At 43.6% G+C, this 9,807-nt stretch overlaps 1 non-coding gene across 1 annotated transcript; it reads left to right on the top strand.

Annotated features, from left to right (window-relative positions):
* Positions 1-1,651: 1,651 nt before the first annotated feature.
* On the top strand, positions 1,652-1,767 carry LOC138286882 (U5 spliceosomal RNA). The gene has a single exon (XR_011202149.1). It is a non-coding gene; the product is annotated as a U5 spliceosomal RNA (small nuclear RNA).
* Positions 1,768-9,807: the final 8,040 nt, after the last annotated feature.

Here is a 9,807-nt window from a genome sequence, read left to right as displayed (position 1 = left end):
CTTTGGCGTTAGACGCGTCTAGCGCCAAAGTCCATGGAGTTTTCGTCATTTTTTAGCGCGGACACCTACTTTGCGTTAATGATATGCAAAAATTGACTCCGAGGCATGTGCGCCGTATTTAGACTCCTGGGCAAAATTCACGCCCAGGAGTGGGCGGGTCAAATAAAATGACGTCCGGCCGCTTTTGTGCCGTTTTTTAGCGCCTGGTCAGGGCAGGCGTTAAGGGACCTGTGGGCTCGGAAGGAGCCCAGAGGTGCCCTCCCAAGCCCCCAGGGACACCCCCTGCCACCCTTGCCAACCCCAGGAGGACACCCAAGGCTGGAGGGACCCATCCCAGGGACATTAAGGTAAGTTCAGGTAAGTTTTTTATTTTTATTTTTTTGTGGCATAGGGGGGCCTGATTTGTGCCCCCCTACATGCCACTATGCCCAATGACCATGCCCAGGGGACACAAGTCCCCTGGGCATGGCCATTGGGCAAGGGGGCATGACTCCTGTCTTTGCTAAGACAGGAGTCATTTCAATGGGGGTTGGGAGTCGAAAACAATGGCGCAAATCGGGTTGAGGCGAAAAATTTGCCTCAGCCTGACTTGCCCCATTTTTTGGCGCCCAAGCTCCATATCCCCCTACGCCGGCGCTGCCTGGTGTACGTCGGTTTTTTTCACGCACACCAGGCAGCGCCGGCGGCTAACGTCATTGAATAAATACGGCGCCCGCATGGCTCTTCAGAATGGCGTTAGCCGGCGCTAATTTTTTTGACGCAAAACTGCGTTAGCGCAGTTTTGCGGCAAAAAGTATAAATATGGCCCTCATTTTGTCCTTCCCTTTAAAAACCTGTGCTAACATTCATTCACCTTTATTAGCCTCACAGCTCAAGATCACAAATCGTCGCCCAAATCGTCTCGTGTCAATCAATATGGAGCATTCTAGGAACGAGCTACGCACCTTTTGAGTTGTTTTTGTTTTGTTTCTTCACTTTTAGTTTCTCTTTGTATAGTACTAATGATAAACCAGAGAGACAGATTTATTATTTTTTGAATGATTTCGTTTGCTACTGAGAACGAGAGGTGCGGGACTCAATTGTACAAGAGTATGTCATTGTTTTTTGGATGAAAATCGTACGTTTTCTAACCATCCCACAATATTAGGGCCACTGACCCGATACAGTCCACTTCCGCCAGCGGCTGTCGGCGCGACCTTAGCCTTTCGAGGTCGAGTGTGTAAGTTCTTTGTCCTGGTGTGAGCTCTCAGTGGCTTTTAACCACGCCCACCGCACGCTCCTCACTATCACTCATTCATGGGCTTCCCTTTAAAAATTCTTTATCTACTTGGGGCGGTTTTGTTGCCGCCTTGCAGACAGCTGGTTACATGGATAATTAAAGGAGCAGAAATGACCATAGAAAATGTCTTGCTGGCTTTCCTGTCACGTGACCTGCGACTAAATTTGCATACCCATAATTCCTCTCACTGCTGGGCTCTCCGCTTGTTTCTTTCTGTGGCAACAAGTGTTTTATCGGTGTAAAGTATTACAACTATTATTATAACTTGGTTCTATTTCGAAGGGTTTTCTATGATGACCTTAGTAAACCTAGTCGCCCTGATAGTCTGTGGAACGGCGTTTCCCGGCGCAATAGTCGGCGGCTGCCGTTAGCATACTCTGGTTTCTCTTCAAATCGAATAAATCTTTCGCCTTTTACTAAAGATTTCCGTGGAGAGGAACATTTAAGAGTTTCATTCAATTTTTGAAAGCCCTACCAAGTGTAGGGTTACCCTTATACAGTTAGAAAAAAGTATTGTGTGATAGAAATTCTTTTTTAAACTTTCTATGAAAACAGATAAGGGAAAGTCAGTTAAGAAATAAAACATTTAACTGTCCAATTTGTGTTTTATTTCTGGATCAGCTCTTTATTTTTTCTCATTGATTATTGACATATTATTCAAATATCTTCTTTGACTTAATTGTAAAGGTCTGTTAAAATATATATTATAAACATATATGTGTGTGTGTCAAATGTATGTATATTTATTTAGATCATCCCAGGACTTTGAAACTGATGAATAAAGATTGAGGGGCATATTTATACTCTGTTTGCGCTGAATTATCTTGACGCACATTCGGTGCAAACCTTGCCCCATATTTAAACTCTGACGCCCGACCCTGCGGACCATGTGCGTCATTTATTGGATGCTTGAAACTGCCTTGCATTAATGACATGCAAGGTAGGCGTTCCCGCCCCAAAAATGACTTTATGGCCTGTGAGCCTTATTTATACTCCAGCGTCATTTTGACGCACAGGAGGGGGTGGGCCTTAAAAAATGGCGCACAGCCTGATGTGCGCCGTTTTTTAACGCCTGGGTCAGGGCAGGTGTTAAGGGACCTGTGGGCTCCAAAGGAGTCCAGAGGTGCCCTCCCCCGTCTGCCCTCAGGGACACCCCCTGCCACCCTCGCCCACCCCTGGAGGACACCCATGGATGGGGGGACCCATCCCAGGTAAGTACAGGTAAGTTGAGGTAAGTATTTAAAAAATGTTTTATAGTGGCATTGGGGGGCCTAATTTGGGACCCCCTACATGCCACTGTGCCCAACGACCATGCTCAGGGGACAGAAGTCCCCTGGGCATGGCCATTGGGCAAGGGGGCATGACTCCTGTCTTTGCTAAGACAGGAGTCATTTCAATGAGGGTTGTGCTTCAAAAAATGGCGCAAGTCGGTTTGAGGCATGATTTTTGCTGGCGCTGGTTTGCGTCAAAAAGTATAAATATGGGCCTGAATCTAGCATAATTGACCTCCTGTGATCCTGGGAAAATCACTTAATCAACCCTTGCCTAAAACCCACAAGCAATAGCAAAACCAGTAGGTAGTACTTATGCAAGAGCCATGTACAGCAGCGTGGCTGCTATGCAATATTGCTGAAAGTAAAAAAAAAGGTACTATGGCGCAGTCAACACTTACTCCATCACAGCGCTTTTTTATTTTATTTTATTATGAACCATGCTGTACAGCAGCCGCACAGCCGTACAACATGGCAAAAAAGATTGACAAAGCCAATAGGTCTTGCATCGGTGAGACCTATTGGCTTCATCAATGCTTTTGGAAAAAAGTGATATGATGAACCTAGCGCTGGACGTGCCTAACTTATTCATTAGGTCGAGCGCACAAGTGCTTTGACCTGTTGTAATCTATCTGTGGGCTTTTAACCACGCCCACCGCACGCCCATCACTATTACTCGTTAATGAGCTTGCCTTTCAAAAATCCTTTGTTATCATTGGTAAATGCTTTTCGTTTGTCCCTCCGTGGGGCGGTTTTGTTACTGCCTTGGACACCAACCCTGTTATATGTATAATTGCACGTTTGCCGATACGTTTGACTGCGAGCAAACATCTTTTTCCTTTTGTGTCTCTCCCTCGTGCTCATGCTCATGGGGGCTGTGGCGCTTTGAATTGGCTCGCTTATACATCTGTTTTAATTTTCATTTTCAATTGATGTGTCAAGAAAAGTCCAGTTAAGAATTTACAATACCAATAGCTCTAACTCGTTCCTCTTTGTCAATACTTGATTTGTTACAGCAGCTGATGCAGCCTTATAGGCTTCAAGTACAAGACACACTGGTTCATTCATTGTCTCGGAAAGAATAGCAATGAGCCAGCAAGCATGCTTTGACGTAGGCATATAAAAGTCCTCTTCTTGGGTGCCACTAGTCCTCACAAAAGCCCATGTGAGGCACCATTCAAAATGTGCAGAGTTAAAGGAGCCGACATTATGACTTGAGCAGGGAAACTATTGTGGTGCAGCCTTTCATGTCACGTGACTTATGACTTAGTGCCAGATTTATACTTTTTGACGCAAAACTGTGCAAACGCAGTTCTGCGTCAAAAAGACTAGTGCTGGATAGCACCATATTTTAACGCCACCTGGGGTTCATATTTATATTATGACGGTGGGTGGTGCTAATAATAGGTTAGAGTCAACATTTGTGAAGTTAACCATTGCGCCTTGTGGTAATGCAAAATTATGTTAACATCAGAAAAATGACTCTAACCTGTTTTAAGACACATAAACATGTTGCAAAATGGAAATGCACCATTTTTTACAGCGATAGCGTCAACTTTAGACACCAATGCACAAAACAGTGCAAAGGAGAGGCAAAATGGAGCCAGAAAGCCAGGAGAGACCCCAGGGTGACCCAAATTAACCAGGAACCAGCCAGAAGGACAAACAACCCAGGGGAGGAAGAAGAAAAAGAGAAAGTGTTGTTTCAGTGCGGAGGAGTATGAAATACTGATGAGAGAGGTGACGGAGCATCAACATCAACTCTTCGTCACCTCAAAATTGGCAATTGGAAGGAGAGAGGCAATCTGGCAGCAGATAGTAGACAAGATTAACAGTGTGACAGAGGTGAGGAGAACCGTAACTGAGTGCAAGAAACGCTCGCAGGACTGCAAGCGAAGGAGAAAGACAAAAATGGCATCGCACAGGAAGGCAGCACTGCAAACTGGAGGTGGTAGTCCAGCACCACAAGAGGACCTGGACGAGATGGAGGAGATGGTTGCAGAAGTCATCCCGGAGGAACTGGTCATTGGAATCGCAGGACAGGGCAGACTACCAGGAAACACCACAAATGCAGGGTAATTCGGATATGGGGAAATTAATGTTAAATTGTTAAGTGCAAGAAGGGGGAGCCACATAGGACACACTCAATGCATGTCAAAGGAGAGCAGAGGGACACATTGCACATGAAGCAAGTAGCACCATGCTGACGTAAGCTATACATGTACCTACGCCTTAGTAGTGCCATGCACCACAACACGTACACAACCTGGACATATGTCAATCACCAGGGCTAAATACCTACATGTACATATGCAGTACATGGGATGGATGGCATGTCTAATGACTGTGCCTCTGGTTGTCTCCTAACAACATCCCTCGCATATAGTCAAATTAACTCTACCAACACGACCAAGACATCAGAGACTAGGAAGTCAGTCAATACCATTCCTGGGGTTACGTCATGGTGGTGTCCCTTGCAGTAACACCTTGCAACTGCCCTGCCTCATTGCCCAAACACATGTGTGCTGCATCTTACAGCGCACAATATCATTGCAACCATCCCAACAGTACCCAGACATGTGCCGGTACCACTGTTAGCGCGCCTGACCTTAATAAGTAAACTTACAAGGGGACGCGAATAGGTCGATGAACCTTTTGACTCGCAATTAAGAAGTTCTTACCATAGCTCCAGTATATAATCAATAATCAATACACAATAATCGACAATCACTAGTAATCAATAAAATCAATAATCATTGGAGTCAGTAATTGTCACGCACCATGACCTTTCAGTCATGAATAACTACACCTTTAGTAAAAGTTTAGAATGTTTATTTCCCTATATTAATAATGCTAAGGTCATGTAGATTAATCTCAACATCAAACGAAACACATACAGAAACAACACTGGTTGTCCAAAGTGGCAGAAGAAATGCAATCTAATCAAAGCTTGAACTACAACACATTCTAAAGCTACGGTGCAAATCAATAGCAAAGTCAGCTGCGTCAACGTAATGAAGTACATGAAGTTCAGCAGAGAAGGTCACCAAGCATTAGTCCCTGTTATCATAATTCAATTAGTGAGAATCCTTAACTAACATCAGATTAGCATCGGCATGTTTGGCTTCATGCTAAACAATTTAGTACCGTAAATTTGGAAAATCATCTAACTATGGTTCTATCAAAACAGCGCAGTTGGTACGTAGAAAGAAAAAGCAAATATGCATAATAATCACATTTCGATGTATACCTATGCTCGGTATGGGTCATCAAAGCAGAATCATTCTTCGTCCTCAGGACATCAGTCGATCAGCAAGGCATCAGGCTCTCAGTCAGGAAAATATGAGCCCAAGGAGCCAGAATGTCGGAATGACCCAAATGGCAGAATAATCTGTCTTCTCTAAAAATGTCGAAATGAATGTCTCTCCCAGAATTAGCGTTGTTATATTAAAGTCACTTAAACTATCCCCTAGTTCCCTATTGGTCAGTTAATCGTATGTTCACACTTTCTCCAATAAAAGTACTATACCATATCTATGAATTCTAATATTTCTCCATTCTCATATTGTTGATTGGTTCCTCTTGCAATGTCCTCATCATCCGGCTTGTGGGGTAACAATATTGTTGCAGCTTCTACTCAAGTCAGAATTCCATTCTTCTTGTCCTTCGAAAGTCAGTCTCACACACAAAAAAACTAAAATGTTGCATTAGCAAGAACATCATCTCCTAGCAGTCTGTTCTCACGAAAAGCTTCCGTTATATGCACATTTAAACAATACAATAGACTTTTACCAGTTTAATTCTCTTGGTCAGCAATTTTACTAAACACTAAGAAATACAGCTTTTACACGAAGCCTGGCAAAATAGGCCAAGACACTCACTACGTTAAGGCCTACAATTAATAAAGCTAGAACATACTTCATAACTCTCAATATGGCATATTACTGCATTGGTCTAACATATATGCAATATTTCATAAGTAATAATTATTGATTAGTACATTTCATTAACATTGGTTAATGATATCTTATTGAGTTTAAGGTTGGTTCTTGATATGTGTGTGTCAATCCAAAAGCAGCCTCTGGCATTCATCATGGCCAATAAATTGTGAACCATGGTAAGGTGTAAGAGCAAGCTGGTTATTTGAGGCACTAGGAAACATCAAAAACGCAGTAGCGGATGATATATAAAACACGATATTATATATTGTTAATGCATGATATTATTATTATTGTTGATGCGTTTTCCCAGGGTTGAGAATAGGAATGCAAAGTATATTTCTTTACCAAATTTGTAGGTGGGCCTGTGTGTGCTTGATAAGGGCTCTGTCGTGAGACAACAAGTGGATTCTGCACAGATTTGAGTCTGAAAGCTGTAGGGACACAGGACAACACTGTGCTTCTGCTGAAAATAATTTATATGAAGCGAGCATGCTTCCACCATTCTGATACCAATTTAATCCTGTGCATTGCATATTATGGAGGTACATTTACTCTGTTTAACATATTTAATTTTGTATCTTGATTCACAGGCTTCCTTTGCTGTACCAGCTGCCAGTCACTTCTTAATTTGGAATTGGAAAAAAACGAATAATATTTGCAGGGATTGAAGAGTTCTCATGCATGCAAATATTCATTCCCATACACAGATTCACATTTGTGCATGCATGCAGACAGACATACAAATACAGCACTCATTCATGCATACACATGAGAGTTGAAAATATAACTTAACTGAAGTTGATCGGAAAAGGCATCTTTGCTCTGTACCTCAAGGGCCCACAGTTTCAAACTTCCAGAAATCGGAGTGAGAGTGCCAGCTTCACGAGCTTTGGCTTAACCAGAAGCGAGGTTAGTACGTGAGGAGCTGTACCTTTTCTTTTGTCTTTGCTTCTGACCTGGCAAAAGGGCGTATGATGGAAAAGCCCAACCTAAACTTCATAAGTTGACATAATGCAATGCCATGAATAGAGCACTACGTTACCTAATGTAGGGGCCCCTCTCACTGTCGTTGCATCACATTTTGTGAAGCAACTGTGGTGCGAACCTCTAAATCATGGTCTACATTTATGGGGAATTGGCATAGAGTAATGCCGCAAGTCTTTTTTGCTGTGCTACCCTACGCCAATGTGAAAGGACAGGAATGCACCGTATTTATGAAATTTGGTGCAGTCCTTTCCTTTCCCACTGTGCTGATGCACAATTGGCTGCCTAGTGCCAATCCAGGCACTCTTGCACCATGGTGGAAGGGCGCCTGAATTGCATGCAGGATTGTCTTTGTGCAGGAAGGCCACCTTCCTGCACAAAAACAATTCTGAGAGGTGATTTCCTCTTTCATTTGAAAGAGGAAAAAATGAAGAGAAATGAAAATATTTCTCCTCTTCACGCCTGCTCTGGGGAGCCATAAGTTTATGCGATTAAGTAAATCTGGAGGAGCGTCAAAATCAATGGCTATTGCGTGGGCAAACCCACCGCAATGTCCATGGAACGCCGCCCTGGTGCAGAGTAAGGCCACACAGCGACTTGCGCTGCTTTCTCTTCCTCCATATCGATGAGGCCATGGAAAGCCATGCAAAGTGGATTTGCGTGGCCTCACAATATGGTTGAGAGGCTTGTGCCACCAAACTGTCAAGAAAAGTGAGTCACCTGTGGCGCAAGCCTCTCATAAGTATGCCCCCATATTTATGAGGCCACGTAATGCCACTTTGCTTGGCTTTGAATGCCCTCATAGATATGGAGTAAGGTAAGGCAACGCAATTCGCAGTGTTGCCTTACTCTGCATTAGGGAGGCGTTCCATGGGCATTACGGTTAGTGATTCCACGCAACACCCATGGCTTTTGACACATCCCCAGATTACAAGACCCTGCAAAACTGGGGATTCACTAAAACCTTACGCCTCCCCAGGGGAGGCGCAACGAGGAGAAATATCATTATTTCTGCTCAGTTTTTCCTTTTTCTATGTGTGCTGCATTCTGCAAACAGGAATGTGCTGTATGCCATAGATAGGCGCCTCACTGCCTTTTGATGCAAGCTGCGCTAACCTGCGCCAAACCCCCAGAAATATGCCCAGTGGAGTAAAAGGGTGAGTGTGCGAAAGAGCCGCAGCCTGAAACTTGTGCATTGCACAACTCAAACAGTGGAGCCCTCGTCAGCTATCTATGTGTTAATGCAACCTTACATGTAAACAGCTTATTATACAGAATTGTTTGTTTTCAGGGAAAAGCCACCCCCTAAAACGTGCATTGAGCAAATCAACCAGTGGAGCCCTCTTCAGCTGTCTATATAATATTGCAACTTTATATGTAATCAAATGATCATTTAGAATTGTTTGTTTTCAGGTAAAAACAGTAATACTTCAATACAATAAATCAAGGGTGAAGCAGGTTATTTTAATCGGCCGACCCCCTTGCGTCCATATTGATGAGGCGCACCTGCTGCAGGCTCCCACATATAAGGATATTGCAAGTAACCTTGGATTTGCAAGATCTTAAAGAATTCGACTCTGGCCTTGGTTCTTTCCATGATCATGGAAGTCCTTCGTGATTCCCAATATCCTTATAATTTTTAACATGCAGCGATTTTACTGGGACTTTGTCAGATAAACCCACAGCATATGTCAGTAGAATTGCAGTCTTTAATCTTTCAGCGTTCCCCAGGCAGGCCACCGTAAAGAAGCGTTGGCAAAGCCACCATACCCATAATGCACCGCTTGGAGGCAAAACCCCACTAATTACAGCAAAAGACAGTGACCACGAATCTATGAATATTAATTTTGTCTTTCCCTTTAAAAACCTGTGCTAACATTCATTCACCTTTATTAGCCTCACAGCTCAAGATCACAAATCGTCTTGTGTCAATCAATATGGAGCATTCTAGGAACGAGCTACGCACCTTTCGAGTTGTTTTTGTTTTGTTTCTTCACTTTTAGGCCCATATTTATACTTTTTGACGCAAAACTGCGCTAACGCAGTTTTGCGTCAAAAAATTTTGCGCCGTCTAACGCCATTTGGATGCGCCGTGAGGGTCAAATTTATACTTTGACGTACGGCGGCGCAACCAACAGGTGGGCGTCAGGATATTGTGACGCACACAGCGGCGTCAAGTCGTAAGGAAAAACCACGTAAAGGCGACGCACATCACTGTGGGCCGATTTACGACAGCGCAATCGTGAAAGCGCTGGTTTTTCTCACGCAATTGCGTCAAATTCTAGCGTGAAAACTGCAGTGTTACCAGAGAGCCAACATGGATCCCAGTGGA

Source organism: Pleurodeles waltl, chromosome 3_2, assembly GCF_031143425.1.
Source record: "Pleurodeles waltl isolate 20211129_DDA chromosome 3_2, aPleWal1.hap1.20221129, whole genome shotgun sequence".
NCBI classification, from domain to species: Eukaryota; Metazoa; Chordata; class Amphibia; order Caudata; family Salamandridae; genus Pleurodeles; species Pleurodeles waltl.
The sequence above is the reverse complement of the archived record's forward strand: the minus strand, read 5'-3'. Positions and strand labels throughout refer to the sequence as shown.